Raw genomic sequence first — 17,604 nt, forward strand, 5'->3', positions numbered from 1 at the left:
ATCAAGGGATTTGTTCAAGATCATGCATTTAATTGGAGACAGGATTGGGTCTTGGGGCAGCTAAAATGACCCCGTGGAAAGAGCACTGGTTCTGAAGTCAAGAAGACCTGAGTTCAAAGCTGACCTCTCAGACATTTAACATTTGCTAGTTGTGTGACTCTGGGCAAATCACTTAATCCCAATTGCCTCACAAAAGGGGAAAAGATAGGATTGGGTCTAGGATCCAAATGTCCTGACCTTTTTTTTTTTTTTTTTTTTTTTTTTTTTTTTTTTTTTTTTTTTAATACTAAGTGGCAGGTCTATGCAAGAATAGACTTAATTAGGAATATTCAACCTATAAGTAAGGCACCTAAGCAGGTGCTTCCAACTTGGTGCTTAGAAGGCTTTGGGCTATTAGGAGGCAAAGGCACTTTATATGGATATGTTGGATTATTTTAATGCGAGAAATGTGAAGGATCTCCTAAATAACCTGCCTCTGAAATACAGGGCAAGTCAACTAACCATAGATTAAAAATATAGTCACTTCAGCAACAGATCCACTGCCTCCTAAGGGGTGTTTTTAGAATAGCTGAGCAAGAACAGGGTCTCTCACATTGGAGACTTTTTAATTAACACTGCTTAGGGTGCAATAATTACTATCCAAGTTCTATTGCACTTCTTTAGAAGGTGTGATCCACTGAGGAGGAGGATGCATGCTAATAATATAGGATTCAAGGGAAGGGACTTCTATGGATTTAATGCCTTGGTTGTTTTTCTTTTTTTCTCCGTATCTTCAAAATAAATAGCCAATAGCCATTTGAGAGAAAACTATCTACTGCCCTCTCCTCCTAATGTTTCCATCTTCCTCCACTTGATTCAAATCCCTCTACTATTACCCTTGGAATTCTTATTTCATAGTAAGCAAATCCCCATTTGGCCCAGAACTTTTTCTCTTGATGAAATTCTAATGATTAGATCCCACCAAGACCTGGATCCCCAGTAATCTTCATTAGTGCTGATTCTTTTTTTTTTTTTTTTTTTGCAGTTATCAAAAAAAATTTTTTAATTCACAGATAACAGGTTAAAAATTTCTGCTATCAAGGCAAGTAGACACAGAGGATAGATAGTACTTGGGTTCAAATAATGACCCACATTCTGATTAGTATAAATAATTAATCTCCATAAAATGGTCACATTATATATTCAAATTTACATGAAGTTATAAATATGTAAAATGAGATCACTGGTTATAACAAAGTGATAATATGTAGCATGGTTTCAAATAACTCTGTTCTATAATGCTGAGCAAGTCAGTTAATATCTATATGCCTTGTACAACTTTCTAGTGCAAATTTGTAGTTATTAGAGTTTTCCACACTAACAAAACCATTCATTCTTCTTATGCTGATGTTACCTGTAACCTTAAATTTTACATGTCTAAAGCCAGAGCCATCGTATTTTCTCCTCGAACTAGTTCTCTATTTTTTGTCAATACTATCTTTATTTTCATTCTCCCTATTTTCCTTACCTGGAATCCCTTCTCCTTCTCCATCTATGTACTTTCTATCCCTCAAGATATAAGTATTAGTCCTCCAAAAGGGAGCCTTCTCAGAGACTTCCAACACTCAGTGAGATCTATCCTTGCTTGAAATTTCTCTAGGGCTTACAACTAGTGCCGATTCTAATTTCTCTTACCCTCTCTGTCACATTGGCCCCAGAGAGGGAGTTTGAACACTCCTTTATCTCTATTATTCATTTCTAAATTCCCTCTTTTTCTAAAGGAACCTTTCTTCTTGTGAAGCTCACATACTTAAAATTTCCTAGCCTTTTTGAAGATACAGTAGTATACTGACCCCCTAGGTTATTCTTCCTTTTTCAGGGAACTTATCACCTCATTCACCATTCTGCCTCTTATCCCCAGCTCTTTCCCTCACGCTAAGAGAGTAGTAAATGAGAGAAAAGATAGTAAGTATAGACAAGATTTTCAAGGAATGTTGCTGGAAAAAAGGGGAGAAACACAGGACAATAAATCGAGAGGAAAGTAAGGTCTAGGGAAGGCTTTTAAGTATGGTGAAGATGGGTGTGTTTGAAGACAAAAAGGAAAGAACCAGGTGATAGGGAGAGGTTAAACATTCAAGTAGGAGACCATTAAGAAAGTAATCTGTGGAGAACACAAACGGGGATAAGACAAAATGCATATAAAAAGGCCGTGACGTTGGCAAATTGCAAGGCCATCTCCTTGTCAGAAACTGGGAGAAAAGATGGGAGGGTGAAAATTGATGTCAAAAGAGTATTAAAATTAGGAGAGTGATAAAAAGAGAGAACTCACATAGGATGGCATCAGTTCTTTCAGTAAGTCCTCACCTTAGAGAGGAGGAGAAAAAGGAGGAGTAACAGTGTGTGTATGTGTATGTGAGAACTTAAGGGAGGAAAATGGAGTTTGAGGAAGGAAGACACAAAAAGTTTGTAATAACTTCACTGGGTAGTGAGCTAGGGAATCAATTAATGAAGAATAAAAAAGAAAAAACTGCCTTGCTGCAGTGAGGATCCAGTTGAAGTTTAATAACATGAACTACTTTCTGGGATTTCTTCCAACTTTGATCAATAGTTTATGAAGAGGAAAAGAGGCAGCAGATGGCAAGAGTAATCCAGGCCTGACATTTGGCAAGAGAAGGGCAATGATTAGAAAAGGAAAAAAAGGGATATATAGAATAGAGGGCTATGTAGATTTGATTTTTCAATTTTAGTTTTAAATTATGGAATAAAACAAGCATTTCCATAACATTTATTTTATTCCATAAAATAACTTATATTTATAACAATAAAAAGATGATTGCATATGAAACCGCAAGTCTACAATGCACAACTTGCTATTCCTTTAAATAGAGCAAAATTATCATGTAGATTTCTTTTTTTTTCCTTTCTCCATTCCACCATAGAGATGGGTACCATTAAACCTTGTTTGGGGATGTATGTATATGTAAAATTATTCTTTACATCTATTTATCAGTTCTTTCTCTGGATGCAGGTAGCTTCTTTTTTCATATGTTCTTTATGGCTAATTTGGGTTTTTATAATAGACAAAATAACTTATACACACAAATTCATTCTTAAAACAATATTGCTGTTACTGTATATACAAATTTTCTTGGTTCTGCTCTTTTTGCTGTTTATTATTTTGTGCAAGTCTTTCCATGTTTTTTCTAAAAAATAGTGAACACTGAAATGTCTATTGACTTGTTAGAGAGGGAATGGGAATGAAATCAGAACAGTGTTTCTGACTTGAGAAAGTACTAAGGAGTGGAGGAAACAGGGATATTGATGAAAGTGAAGGACAAGTGTAGAAGGGGTAAGACCTAGGAAAAGGTAGAATGATAACAAAGTTATGGTCAGATAGGGGAATGTCAGGATTTCTAATGAAAGCAGTGGAACACTTTCTGGTAATTGTGAAATCTAATTCTCAGGCTCTTTGGCTGGTCCATCATCTTCATCATGCCTCCTTACTTAGGATATTCCCTAAGGTTCCGTCTCTTTTCTTCTCCATTTATATTCTTGATAACTTAAAAATGCTTTATGGGTTTAATTGTTGTCAATATGCATTTTCAGATTTTTAGACTTTTAGATTTATAGTTCCAACTCAGGATTGTCCTCCAAGCTTTAGTAACATATCATCAATTGCTGTTAGACATCTCAAAATGAATGTCCTAGAGGTATCTTAAAATTCAATTTGTCTAAAATTTAACTTATTATTTTTCTTCCTAAACTATTCCCTCTTCCAAATACCTCCATTTCTGTCAAAGGCACTACCATTCTTCCAGGGTCTCAGGTTCATAGTATTAACATTATCTTTGACTCTTTAATCTCTTCCAACAGATATAGTCAATCAATTAAAAATCTGGCTATCTTTACTTTCACGACATCTCTCACATCTGACTCCTTCTTTCAATTCACACAAGCTACTCCCTTAGCTCAGGTCTTCACCATTTCTTTCCTAGATTATTGCAAAAGTCTCCTCAAAGATCTTGCTGCCACAAGTATTTCACTACTTCAGTCTATTTAACCTTCTGCAGCCAAGTAATTTTCCATAAGCACAGATCTGATCTATACTACATTCAACCAATTCCACTGGCTTCCTATTGACTGTAGAATAAAATATAAGCTGTTCTGTTAGATGTCAATCTGTCTTTCCATCCTCACTGATATCATTTCCCCTCCTGAATTTTGTGATATAATCGTACTTGCCTTTTCTTTGTTGCTCAATCTCCATCTTCTTCTCTTGTCTTTGCACTGATCACCCCTTATCCCTGAAATTAACTCCCTTCTTACTTTGACCTTATAAAATACTTCTTCCTTAAAGATACAGGTTAATCACAATCTTCTACATCAAGGCTTCTTAAACTTTTTCCATTCAAAACCCCTTTTCACTTGAGCTATTTTTACATGATCCCAAGTATATAGGTATATAAAATAAGTATACAAACGAAACATTTACTTATAAGAAATCATAATTTTATACCCCCCCATATTCAGTTACAAGACCCATATAAGGTTGGTAACCACAGTTTAAGAAGCTAGGTTCTGCATGATATCTTTGCTGATCATCTCAACTATTATTTCCATTTCTACCAAATGATCTTTCAATGAATTAATTTTTGTAATTTAATGTATATGATTTGTTAACTTTATGTTGTACATGTTTTTCCATTTTGTTGAAAAAAATAACAGAAGTTGACTTTTTATTGACGGTTTCATTTATCTAGCCCCCAAATTCCCTCTCTCCATCCTGTCAGTTGCCATCCCCATCCTGCAGCCATGATGTCTACTTATCATTAGTTATGCAAGGGAGCTTCATGGACCTCAAACCAAATTTAAATACAGGTATCTATTTCCTTCAGAGATGAGGTTGCTACTATGCTATCTAAAACAATAGCTCCTGGTACCTGAGGAAGCAGGTTTGCCAGAGAAACAGCCTACCTGCTGCTCTTTTTCTTGGGAGGGCTGAGTTAGAGGCTGGGCTTGCCAGCCACAATTGATTTGAGCTCAAAACCACCCACCCAATCTGCCTTCTACCCATTCCTTCCAAGCAGCTGATCCTTTGTTCCCCTCCCTGTGACTTAGACTGCCATTCAAAGGCCTGGGCTCAAGGAATACTATGGAGACACACATGAGGACAGAAAGAAAAGAGGCAATTAATTCTCCCTGTACCTAAACTCCTTTCTCCTTCCCCAGACAAGCAAGAGAGAGGAAGGAAGAGGGAGAGGAGGAAAGAGGAAGGTTGGGAGAAAAAGGATTGGAGGAGGAGATGAGGAAAAAGGAAAGAAGGAAGGGAGGGAGGGAGAGAAGGCTTGTCTTATCTATTAGATAGCATGGGTACCACAACTCACCTCATCCCCGTGCCTGGAAGGCAGAAGGCCAGGACCAGCAACACAGAGTTGCCTTGCTATTGTGGTGGTGGCTGCTGCTGCTACTGCTGCAGCCCTTGGAATGGGAATAAAATCAGGAGGAGAGGAAGGAGCCCCGAAACCCACATATGGGGCTTGGGTGGTCAGGCTGCTCCTGGGGTTCCAAAACCTATTTATCTGTCTCTTCAGGTATTCAGCCAGCGTGTATATACACTGAACTCGTAGGCAGACCTGGCAGGGACAGGGTGAAGAGGGTGACAGAAGACCTGATGAGATTTGGGGCCAGTGACCCGGATCTCACCTTTCTTCCTGAGTGAGGGGCTAGCCAAGTCTTCCTGGTCATCAGAAAACTCAACCCTTCGGTTTGAAGAGGGAGGGAGATGGGAGCTAAATGAGAGAGAGGAGGAAACCAAGCCTTCTGTGTCCCTCCAGAAGATCTCCTACCAGTTCCAAACCATACTCGGGCATAGAGGGTCATTCTTCTTATGTAGCAGCTACAGATGAGATGGTTCTGGTGTGGGTGGTGCCCCAAAATGAGGGGTGGGTTGTGAGAGGACAGCAGGTGGCTAAGTCCCCCTCCTGCCCCCAAGACCTAGCAGGGTGCTGGCACATGGGAGGAGCTTAATAACTCTCTATCGGCTGCCTTTTTGATTGAACGCCTCCATAGCACTTCCTATTGTCTCCAGTATCAAACCAAAAAAAAAACAATGCTGCTTGGTATTCAAAGTTCCAATAACCCAGCCCCCTCCTAACTGTCCAGTCTTAGTGCATCTTAATCTCCATTTACATTTCCTTTCATCTAGTGACCCTGTTTGTCGGGCAGTTTCACCACTTATACTCCATTCTCGCAGCTCTGGGCATTTTTTCCTAGGCCTCCATGCTTAGCATGCTCTCCTTCCTCCATTTCAATTACTGATCTCTCTGATTTCCTTGAAGTCCCTAATAAAATGCCATCTTTTAAGGAGTATTTCTTCAACTCTCCTTAACTGTAATGACTTCTTTCTCTTTATTTCCTATTCATCCTGTATTTGGCTTGTTTGTATATATATATTTGCATCTTGTCTTCCTAGTTAGATTGTAAGCTTCAGTTTTTGGCACATAGGAAGGTGCCTGATAAATTTTTATTAATTGATTGATTGGTAGCTAGGACTTGAAGGAAGCTAGAAAGCAGAGAGGGAAGAAAATGTGTAAAAAAAATTACTGTGTTAACACCTAACAACTGTCCAAGCATGTATTGAATGAACAATCAATATCTATATAATTATGGAAGTATATTTTATAAAGCACCACTTGGCCAGGACTAGATTAGTCTTGTGTATTATTTTCTTCTTCAAAAATAGTAATTACTCCACAACTTATTTAGAACTCTAAGGGTTGCAAGTTAAGAAGTCAGTAAGTATTTTATTAAGTGCCTAAGATGGGTTAGACACTTTCCTCCCAGCAACTTAACTGAGTGAGTAGTTAAGTTTTCTTACCAATTTATCACATAAATGGAAATTGAGACTCAGAAAGGGTGATTCACATAGAAAACAAAAGTTGTAGTCACAATTTGAATCTAGGTTTCTTGGTTCTATAGCCTATTCTTGGTTGCTTGGGGGAAAGAATTTTACAAACCTGAAATTACTATATAAATGTGGTTTTTATTCTTCTTATTTTACTAAATAAGTGTGAACTGATAATTTTGCTTAACACACTGTCTGGAATACATTGAGTGCTTAATAAATATCTTTTATTGGCTGAGTAACTATCCATATAAGAAAGTAGATGCAGGATGCCTAGTGTCTAGAATATGAGATTCAGTTGGATGGAAGACCCATGCAGAGAGTCCATTAGTACCTATAACATGGGCAGACATGGAGGATGGGAATTAAATTGAGCCCAGAATTAAGGAGTAGAAGGAGGAAGAGAACTGGATTTCCTTTTGGGAAAATGTACAGTATTTTTAATGACTTTGAGCTTCTCTTGAATTAAAGGTCCATTTTAAAAATATCAGTATTCTCCTGATGATGCTATATGAGTCACAGAGTAATCCAATCTCTGAAGAATTCTGAAGAAACCCAAAGGGCAATGAAGAGCAGCATAGTGGATATAGGTAAATCATGCCATATCATCACTTGGGAACTATGCAAGAGAAGTAGAAAGGGTCAGAACGAGTCAGAGACTTTAGAGCTGGAAGGGACTTTAAAGGTTGACTAATTTATCTAGGCCAGGAAACCTTAACCTCTTTTGTGTCATGGAGCACTTTTGACACTTTGGTAAAACCTATTAACTCCTCAGAATCCCATTTGTTGCCTACATTCATATTTGAAAGAAATGCTAAATTTCAGTTAGAGATTAGTGAAAATAAAGATGTATTTTTTCCATCCAAGTTCACATATCCCCTTAAATGTGTTCATAGAATGAGTGAACAAATAAATGGATGAAATAAGTGTTTTCCATGAGCTAAGTGCTGGGTATATTTGCTGCTCTCAAGGAGCTCTCCTTTTAATGGGGGAGACAACCTATAGAGAGGGTTTTAGTCTAGAGTCAGGGATAGAAAGGTCCCATTGTCTTTAGTGTATGCAATAGCAAAGCAGATGGTGGTGCTCCTTGAACGGCATTTCCACTGACAGTTCCTGATGTTTAGCTCTCTGAGAGTGTCAAGGCTTTTGGTGGCAAGAATTTTCTTTTCTGCATCTTTAGTAGCTGCAGCTATTTCATCTTTAGCACTATAGGCAGTGCTTCCCAGGTTGATGGCTGAGGGCTCCAGGCTGGAGGTAATGCCCTTGCCAACCATCTGGGCTGCCCATACCAGGGTCTGCGGGAGACGTGGCCAATGGGAGGGGGTAATTTGACTTGCCTGGCACAAGCTGCCCCCTGTCTCTCCCTCCCCAGGGCTACTCTCCGGCTGTTTGGCTCCCTCTCCTCAGAACAGTGGTTGCCACTTCCAGAGCTCCTGGGCCTATAGCTCCTTCTCAAGGTTAAGCACCTTGTTGCCTATAAGGGTTAAGTGACTAATCCAAAATAATTCAGCTCATAAGGAATGGAGAAAGGATTCCAAGTCTAGTCTTTTCACTATTTATCCAGTATTTTTCCAACTAGACTAACTGTCGCACATGATTAAAGAATTGGTTTGCCTATGTCTTGCTACTCTTGTATGTATATGTTAAAGGTTTTAAAAGGAATCCCTGCTTCCCCTATTGTTGGATTAACCAGCCTGCTGAGGAAGATTTAAGCAGCAGGTAGGGGGCTCAGTGGATAGAGGACTGGGCTTAGAACCAGGAAAACCTAAGGTCCAATCCAGACTCGGACACTTAACAGCTATGTAAACCTGGGTGCCTTCTGTTTGCCTCACTTTCTTCATCAGTGAAAGGAGGATAATAGTAGCTCCTACCTCCCAGTACTATTGAGATCATGATATAATAAATGCAATAGAAACCTTTTGTTGTTAAATTTTTCAGTCATGTCCAGTTCTTTGTAATTCCATTTGTAGTTTTCTTGGCAAAATTACTACAGTGGTTTGCCATTTTATAGATGAGGAAACTGAGACAAAGAGGTGGTTAAGTGACTAGCCCAGGGTCTCACAGCTAGTAAGTGTCTAAGATCAGGCACTCTCTCTGCTCTGACACTCAGCCACCCCACCTATAAACTGTACCAAATTCCCACAGAATTACATCAATAGATTTTTTGAGCTGTCACAGGCAGACTCATAAATTTCAGAGGGAGTAATTGTCCCTTGCTTTGCAGGTCTACAGGAACAACAGGCTTTGGATAGTGGGACTGAGGGGTAGAAATCATTCAGGGTCCCACCTCAGCAGGGTTAGGGACTTAAAGGGGCTCTGGCTCCCCCATAGAGTGATGATGATTTATTGTGCTTTCTCTTCAATAGAAAATACTTATGACTTGCTGCATCTCTGGTGCTCCCCATTTCATTTGCTGATGCCTTCGCTGCCTTAACTCATGCTGTGATTACTAAAACAGAAAGGATGCTTTCCTTCCATAAAATCCCAGGTAAAATCCCAGGGCCCATTTTATTCCATGTATAACAAGAGCTTTTCAGGGAGTTACCCATGCTGCTAAAGCAGAATACCACCCATAGTTGCTGTGTTGACCATGTCTTTTAGCAACAGCCAGGAACATAAGTCTCTTAGAGAAGGATCAGAGCTCATGCCTAAATCCACTAGAAGTGGCTGCTGTTCTCTGCATCCCTTCTGTGGGAGCTTGTACCCCAGTATGGCAGATCAGGGTGCTGTGACATTTATTATTACCCTTTGTCCACAATGTGCCTTTTCTGCCACCTCTCTCTCCCTCAGTTGTCCATCACAAAACATAGTGCTGGGGGTCATGATCAACAAACACAGAAGATTGCAGCCTCGATCTCAAGGATCATCCTGTTCCCATTGCTGTAGTCCCTCCCTTATGAAGATGTTTCTGGGTTCCTTTAGTACCATCTCCTTCCTTCTCAAACTATTTGCATATGCTTATTATTTTGCTTGTTGCCTCCCTCATGTTGAATGCCTTGTCTCTGAAAACAGGGGCTATTTTCTCTTTGTACCCCCAGGCCCTAGCAGGCTGCCTTGTACCTGACAGTCTCCTAACAAATGCTTCTTGTATTGGATTCATTTTTCTATCCCCTTTCCTCCTCTACTTGTTAATTCTGTGGAATTTTACTGCCTCATTCCTCCTCCTCCTGCTGCTGCTGGTTTCTCTATCCAGACAAGATTTCTCTGTCTGGCTTGTTCTCAGAAACAACATCCAGGCTTGCCCACTCCTATAGCAGACTCCCATTGCTGCTTTACACAGCACACCCACTTCTAGAGTCCCTGTTTACATTTAGATTTCACAGAACCCACAGTTAATTCTCATGTAGAAACAGACATTTCCTTACAGGCATTATACCATTATGGAAATAGAGCAGTACTCTTTTTGTTGTTATTGTTCAATTGTTTTTCAGTCCTGTTTGACTCTTTGTGACCCCATGTGGGACCCCATTTTACAGATGAGAAAACTGAGGTGAGCAAGGTGAAGTGACTTGCTCAGGGTCACACCGCTAGTAATTGTCTGAAGTTAGATTTGAACCCAGGAAGATGAATCTTTCTGACTCCAGGTTGGGCACCCTATCTATGAGCCACTCAATAGCCCTAATATTCCTTTGTAGAAGTTAATCTGGTAATAGGTAATAAAATGAAACTGGGGTGCTAATCACTGGGCACCATTGTATTAGAGAACCTTGAGGAAAGAGGTAAAACCTAACAGGTCTGTCCCTGAGAAAGTGAGGTCATCAGTCATCTCTGTTATATTTAGAAGGCCCTTCTTCTTCAGACCCATCTCTTAAAATTGTTAGTTTTGTTTCTTTTCCCTCAAGACTGGCTCAGGAACTGTGTTATGATTCCTTACCTCTATCCCCCAATCATTGAGTAATAATTAGGAGAAGGAGAGTATGATCTTTTCAGCTTGTGCCCCCTCCGTTCCCATTGGTGAGTACCTCCAGAAGCCTGTTTTGTAGAGGATCTCAGTCTGGCCTGCCTTCATTCTCCTTCTGGCCTGTTCCTGACTTTCTGGATTTTAAAATCATTTATCTACTACTGTCATCCTCAGCAGCTGGGGCTTCCTCACCCTGCATCATCATCCTCTTTCTGAGGCCTGCTCTCCTGGGTGACTGCCTTCTGCAGTCCATGAACCTTCATTCTTTTCTTGGCCCTGACTTTCTGAACTTCAGAATTATATCTTCTTCTCCCAACCCACCCCTGTTTTTTAGCTCCCTTCTGTCTCTGTGCTTGTATTTATATTCCCAACCTGTACTATCATTCTTGACGCAATAATTCCTTCATAAATGTTTATTTACTCCCCTTTGGTATTTGCTTATTTGCTCATCTGCTTTATAACATCACTTTGCCTCTCTCCCTCCATCCAAAACCTAAGAACCTTGAGGAAAGAGATGACCATTTTTTTTATTTTTGTCTTTTTATCACTAGTGCCCAGAACAGTGTCATGTCCATAGTCAGCACTTAATAATTGGTGGATGGATTTAATCAAGGCAGCAATCCTTCATCATAACCCCGTGGGTATCAAGGCAGAAGAGATGGCCCAGAAGATGCTCTGTCCAGGTCCAGAGAGGCTCAGGGGTTTTCTCAAAGATAAACAGCAGAGCTGCAGTGCAGCCTCTGCTGAGTCACCCTTCCCTAGCTCTGTTGTTGCCTGATTCCCTTCCCCTCTCGGTGAATACCATGCAAGGAGCTGAGGTTTTCTGGGAAGCCTCTTCTCTGAGAGCCTTAAGTAGGAAACCACTGCAGTCTCCCGCATAATGTCTGTGGCCCCTGCGCCTGGTGGGCATCCCGACACTTAAATGTATTTTGATATCTGTTTTATTACGTAACTGGTTTTCTTCATATCATAACTATTTTATGCATGTGAGAACTTCATTCTGAGCTTAAGGATACCCAGACTATCAGTGCAAGGGAAGAAGGAAAGGAACATTGATTAAGCGCCTACTAGGTGCCAGTCCCCTTGCTAAGGACTTTCACATGTTATCCCATGTGGCCTTTCCAACCACCACAAATTAGCATCATCCCCACTTTACAATAGAGGATACTGAGGTGGACCAAGTTAAGTGCCGGGGCCCAGGGACCACAACTAGCAGGATTCTGAGACCATATTTGGACTGGGGTCTTCCTTACTCCAGGGCCGGCTCTACAGCACCGAACTTCCTAAAACAGACCCATCCTCAGGGCAGCCCTCTGTGCCCATAAACCACTTATGTGAGTTTACATAACTCAACAATTTACATGTTACCGTTATTTTAAAGCTGAACCTCCCGGCTAAAAACTGGACTTTTATGTACTTAGGTAAAGTCATCAAAAGTATGAGTAGTCCTCAGGCCTGCTGGGCCTTGCCCCGGCTCCTTCAGTAGCTCAGCAGTCGGCCACTGGCTCATTGGGCACAACAGCTGCAGGACTCTGCCTCTCCAGGTACCAGTCAGGGTCGTTTAAGGGCGCGCGGGCTTCGGGGGGAGAGGATCTGCCCTCCGAGGCGGGGGCTGGGAAGGGGAGGGGAAGAGAGGGTTTGGGGAGAGGAGAGGAGAGGGTCTGGGGGGAAGGGAGGAGAGGGGCCCCGAGCATCCTGACACATGGATTCGCTGACCGGCACTCAGTGAGGGCAGTGGCTGGACCGGAACCCAACTATTTCCTCACCATTTACACAGGGCTTGGCACAAAGAAGGCATTTAATAAAGGCCCTTTGTTTCACAAACAACAAAATTTTCAAAGAGTAGGATTTGCAGTGGGATGGGAGAGTTTTAAGTTTTATGAGATTGGGTAAACTGACAGCAAAGGAACTGTTGCTATCTCTTGCCTGATACATAAGTGTATGTGTATGCATACATACACACACAAAGATATAATCTACGTATATAAACATACACACAAAACACACTTATGATCCACACGCACATGTATGTATACAGGTGTTCACATAGGTTATCAAGGTTCCTTTCCTTCTTTCCTTCCATCGGTAATCTGGCTATAGGTAAATTCAGAATGATGTTCTGAAGTGCATAAGATACACATAAAGCACTTGTGCACCCATGACCACCAGAGGGCGGCAGAGAATCAGAAAAGCTGCCTCCAAGGATGCTGGGCTCTATAAGGATGCTTTTTCTTAGTATGTTTTTCTAGGGACCTGGAATTGTTTTTGTTTGTTTGTTTGTTTGTTTGTTTGTTTTGTTTTTTGGGGTTTTTTTTAAATTTTAAATAATAGCTTTTATTTTCAAAATACACGCAAAGATGGTTTGCAACCCTCACCCTTGCAAAACCTTCTGTTCCAAATTTTTCTCCCTCCCTTCCTCCCCACCCTCTTCCCCTAGACAGCAAATAATCCATTATATATTAAACATGTGTGATTCTTCTTGTACATATTTCCACATATATCATGCTGCACAAGAAAAATAAGTTCAAAAAGAGGAAAAAGCAAACAACAATAAAAAGACGGAAATACTATGTTGTGATCCACATTCAGTCCCCACAGTCCTCCCCCTGGATGCAGATGGTTCTCTCCATCACAAGACCATTGGAATTGGCCTGAATCACCTCATTGTTGAAAAGAGCCATGTCCATCAGAGTTGATCATCACAAAATTTTGTTATTGCTGTGTACACTGTCCTCTTCGTTCTACTCACTTCACTTAGCATCAGTTCATACAAGTCTCTCCAAACCTTTCTGTATTCATCCTGCTGGTCATTTCTTACAGAAAAATAATATTCCATAACATTCATATGCCAAAACTTATTCAGCCATTCTCCAATTGATGAGCATCCACTTATTTTTCAATTCATTGTTACACTACAAAAATTCAATTCTTTGCTACTATTTTTGCACATGTGGGTCCTTTTCCCTTTTTTATGATCTCTGTGGGACAGAGACCCAATAGTAACACTGCTGAATCAAAAGGTATACACACTTTGATAGCCTTTTGGGCCTAATTCCAAATTGCTCTCCAGAATGGTTGGATCAGTCCACAACTGCACCAACAATGTATTAGTTGGCCCTGGAATTCTTGATAATTTGCTTTACTGCATTCCTTATGGCTCTGACTGACAACATATTTTCAGATAACACTTACAGACTTTGTTCTCTCCCAGAAAAGAAGAGATGAGTTAGGGAGGCAGGAGTGAAGGGCCAGGTACCAAAATATCCTCCATTCATTCAACATATTGGCATGGTTAATAAATAGCATTCCAGAGTTTTACATCTGGAAGTGAGCATAGAGACCATCTAGTGCAACCCATTAATTTTGCAAATGAAAAACTTGAGGTCTATGCCTTACCCAAGGTTGTGGAGGGAATAAAACACAGAGTCAGAAATAGAATCCAGATCCTCTGGCTCCAAATTCAGTGCTCTTTCCACTACATCTATAGACAAGGAGGGTGCTAAGCAGGTAAGAAGGTCAAAATATATGACAATGCTCTGGTCCCCAAGAAGCAGCTACTAAGTCAGTAGCACAATGGATAGAGAGCTGGATCTCTAGTCAGAAAGACCTGAGGTCAAATCTGGTCTTTGTTTGCTGTAAAATGGGGAATAAGAATGTCCTTCTCCCATTGTTGGTTGTTGAAAGGCTCAGATATTTGGAAAGTGCTTCATACATTGCCTGGTATGTAGTAGTTATTTAATACATGTTTCTTTTCCTCTTTGAAAATTTATTTATTTATTATTTCTTTCTTTCCTTCCATCGGTAATCTGGCTACAGGTAATTTCAGAATGATGTTCTGAAGTGCATAAAATATGCATTTTATTTTTTAATTTCTTTCTTATTTCTTAATTTATTTCTTAAAAATCTAAATATCTATATATGAGCCTTGCCACAGAACAGAAAATAAAGGTAGTTACATATTAGGATGATTATCAAAGAAATTTAGCTCTTTCCCGAGACATCCAAAGACCTTATTAGTCTGAGCATGTCTAGAGGCAAGGAGATGGACTAAGTGACCTCTCAAGGTCCCTTGGCATCCTTCCTCTTTAAAGGATCTCCTGTGGGTCACAAGGAAATTAGGATGGTATTGTATTTAGCAATAAAATATTCAGTGTTTTCTCAAAACCCAAAGAAAATGCCAAAGTTGATCGAGTGGCTATTAATAGGAAATTAACAGTACCTGCTATAAAAAAAAAAAGAAATAAAAAAAGGTTTCTTCTTCCCTTTCTGATCACTTCTGCAGTGTCAGCATGATGCAGCATAGCTCTTATTCCAGGCCAACTGAGCCAAAGTTCCAAACACCTTCACCTTCTCCCCCCCTTTTCCACCCCCTCATTACTCCTGGTCAGAGAATAGTGAGCTAGGAAAACAGCAGGAGGAAAATAATGAGAGAGGGAGGGCAGATGGCTAAAGTGGAGCAAGAGCCACCTTGAATATCTGGTGGGCTCAGGGGACTGGTGGGGGCTCTACCACAAAAACAGTCTGTCCTCCCTGAGGCAAGTTGTTGCCCCAGGAAACTTTCACTCATTTTATCCTATTGCCTACTTGGAGGCTGCTGCTTTTTGTGCCTAGGGGATAGCCTGCAGTGATACAGACAGGATCAATTGTGTCAACAAAGATGGCAGCTTTTCCCTTCTATATTGTACCTTTCTCAAGGCTCTTTCACATGGAATAAAAATCCTTGGCTTTAAGGAATGTCACTCATTTTACAAATGAGGAAACTGAGGCAAAAAACGTAAAATGACTTGTCCAAGGGCCACTGAGCTAGTAAGCCTCTGAAGTCAGATATGAACTCAGGGAGCTGGGGCTTCCAAACTCCAGGCCAGGCCCCTCTGGGCCCCCAACCCCAGGGAAGTATGGTCACTTGCCCAAAGTCCACTACCAGCATGCAGGATTAAAAATGAATTTGACCCCAGCTCCTCCAACTTCAGGGCAGGCTCTTTCCACTCTACCAAACTTTGCCCAGACTTCCCCTTATTCTAGATACTTCATAGGTATGACAGTGCCAGAGATTTAGGGTTAGAAAAGACCTTACAGGCTGCCTGTTCCAACCACTTCACTGTACAGGCACTGAGCCAGGATATGAGTTGCCCAGTCACACAGTTAGTCAGGGCTCCACATGGTATTTGAACCCAGGCTTTCCCATCTATAGTTGGGATTCTCCTCATTAGACCACATGGCATTCCCTAAGGGACAGTGGACCCCTTCCAAATTAATTATGGGTTATTTCAACTGTCTTCTAACTGATCTCCCTGGGAGGATTCCCATTTTCCTAAATCCATACAGCACATTCCCCCCAGACAAATCCCCCTTAGAAAGGATTTCTTCAGTCCCACCTTATTCTACTTCATTTCCCATCCTGCCCCAGCATCCATCTCACATCTTGTCTGCCTAAGCATATCACCCAAGGAATATATTCTGCTTATTCCTAACACTTGTTCTCCTCATCTGCTACTGATCCTCATCCCTAGCTCAGGCTCAAGTCTTATCTCCTTCCAAGAAGCCTCCTTCCCCCAGGCTCCTTAGACCTTCCTTTTAAGACCTCCCGTGTTACATTCAATGGACATGATTAAGGATAATGATGATAAAAAATGTGTTAGCATTTTTATAACTCTTTTTACGTTTATAAAACACGTTTAAAATATTATTTCACTTTATCCTCACAACAAATCTGAGGCATAGGTACAATTATTATCTTCTTTTTATAGACAAAGAAACTGAGGCAGACTGAAGTTAAATGACTTGAACAGAATCACATAGTTCATGGATATCTGGGATTAGATTTAAATTTGTGTTCCTGAATGCACATTCATCATTCTACCCTCTATGCCACATAGATACTTAACTCTATTCATTAATTCGGTACCTATCAGGTCTAATTTACTTTGCTGGAGAACATACAAAGATAAATGTGATAGTATCCAGGCTTTCCTGGAGCTGAAATTCTCAAAGAGGTGATAAGATAGATGTGTAGATAAGTAATAGAAATAAGAATATAATCGGCACATGGCAAAGACACTGATATGAGATAAGATGAGGCAGTAAATATATTCAGCTGGAGAAGGCTATAATAAAGGAATTAATATTTTATCTGAACCTGGAATGATGATAACATTTTGTCAGGAAAAAAATGGAAGCGGTGTAGGGGGTGAGGGAGAGTCCCTTCAGGTGTAGAGTGAGAAATAAAGGAGGGAAAGCACTTAGGGAATAGCAAGTAGTACCAACTCTCCAAAGCATAAAGTAAATGAAAGAGATACATTTGGAAAGGAAAGTTAAAATCAAACTGTGGAGGGTCTTGAATTCCAGTTTACAGAGGCTATTACACTTTCATACTGAAAAATCAATGAAGTTTTTTGATCAGGGGCTGGAGGTAATAATGGGCATTAGGAAAGTTCATCTAGTTTAGGGGAGGGATTGGAGGGTGGAGAGAATTATAATTATGTTATCACTAATTTATTATTCAGAAATATGAATATCTCCTATGCACATTTCACTCTTAGGTACTGTAGAGAATACAAAGAAGTGTTAGACTACCCTTGAGAAATTTAAATTTATTACATTTAATGATAGATTATTCTTTAAACAGTGGAATGATTCAAAAATTGTTGAATTTGTGTTAATAGGAAAATTGTTTTGGGGCAGGGAACCTTACAAGTTCATGTACAATTCCTCCTCTATAAGTCAGATTATGGGGGCCAAAGAAGCCAAGAAAACAAATTAAATCCCTGATTTGTTCAATCAAAAATTCTACCATATACATAGGGCCTACTGCTAATATTAG

At 40.3% G+C, this 17,604-nt stretch overlaps 1 long non-coding RNA gene across 4 annotated transcripts in view; it reads left to right on the plus strand.

Moving 5' to 3' along the window:
• LOC105749090 overlaps positions 1 to 17,604 on the plus strand; it is a 148,906-nt gene that overhangs the window by 55,100 nt on the left and 76,202 nt on the right. The window contains exons 1-4 of one of the 4 annotated variants that reach the window (XR_004231831.1): positions 7,260 to 7,473; positions 9,250 to 9,371; positions 12,043 to 12,118; positions 12,206 to 12,328. This is a non-coding gene — a long non-coding RNA (uncharacterized LOC105749090). Of the gene's footprint in view, positions 1 to 7,259; positions 7,474 to 9,249; positions 9,372 to 12,042; positions 12,119 to 12,205; positions 12,329 to 17,604 lie in introns of those variants that run through there. The other 3 variants (XR_004231833.1, XR_004231832.1, XR_004231834.1) reach the window with 3 other exon arrangements.

The sequence above is a fragment of the Sarcophilus harrisii genome, chromosome 2, assembly GCF_902635505.1.
Source record: "Sarcophilus harrisii chromosome 2, mSarHar1.11, whole genome shotgun sequence".
Classification (NCBI taxonomy): domain Eukaryota; kingdom Metazoa; phylum Chordata; class Mammalia; order Dasyuromorphia; family Dasyuridae; genus Sarcophilus; species Sarcophilus harrisii.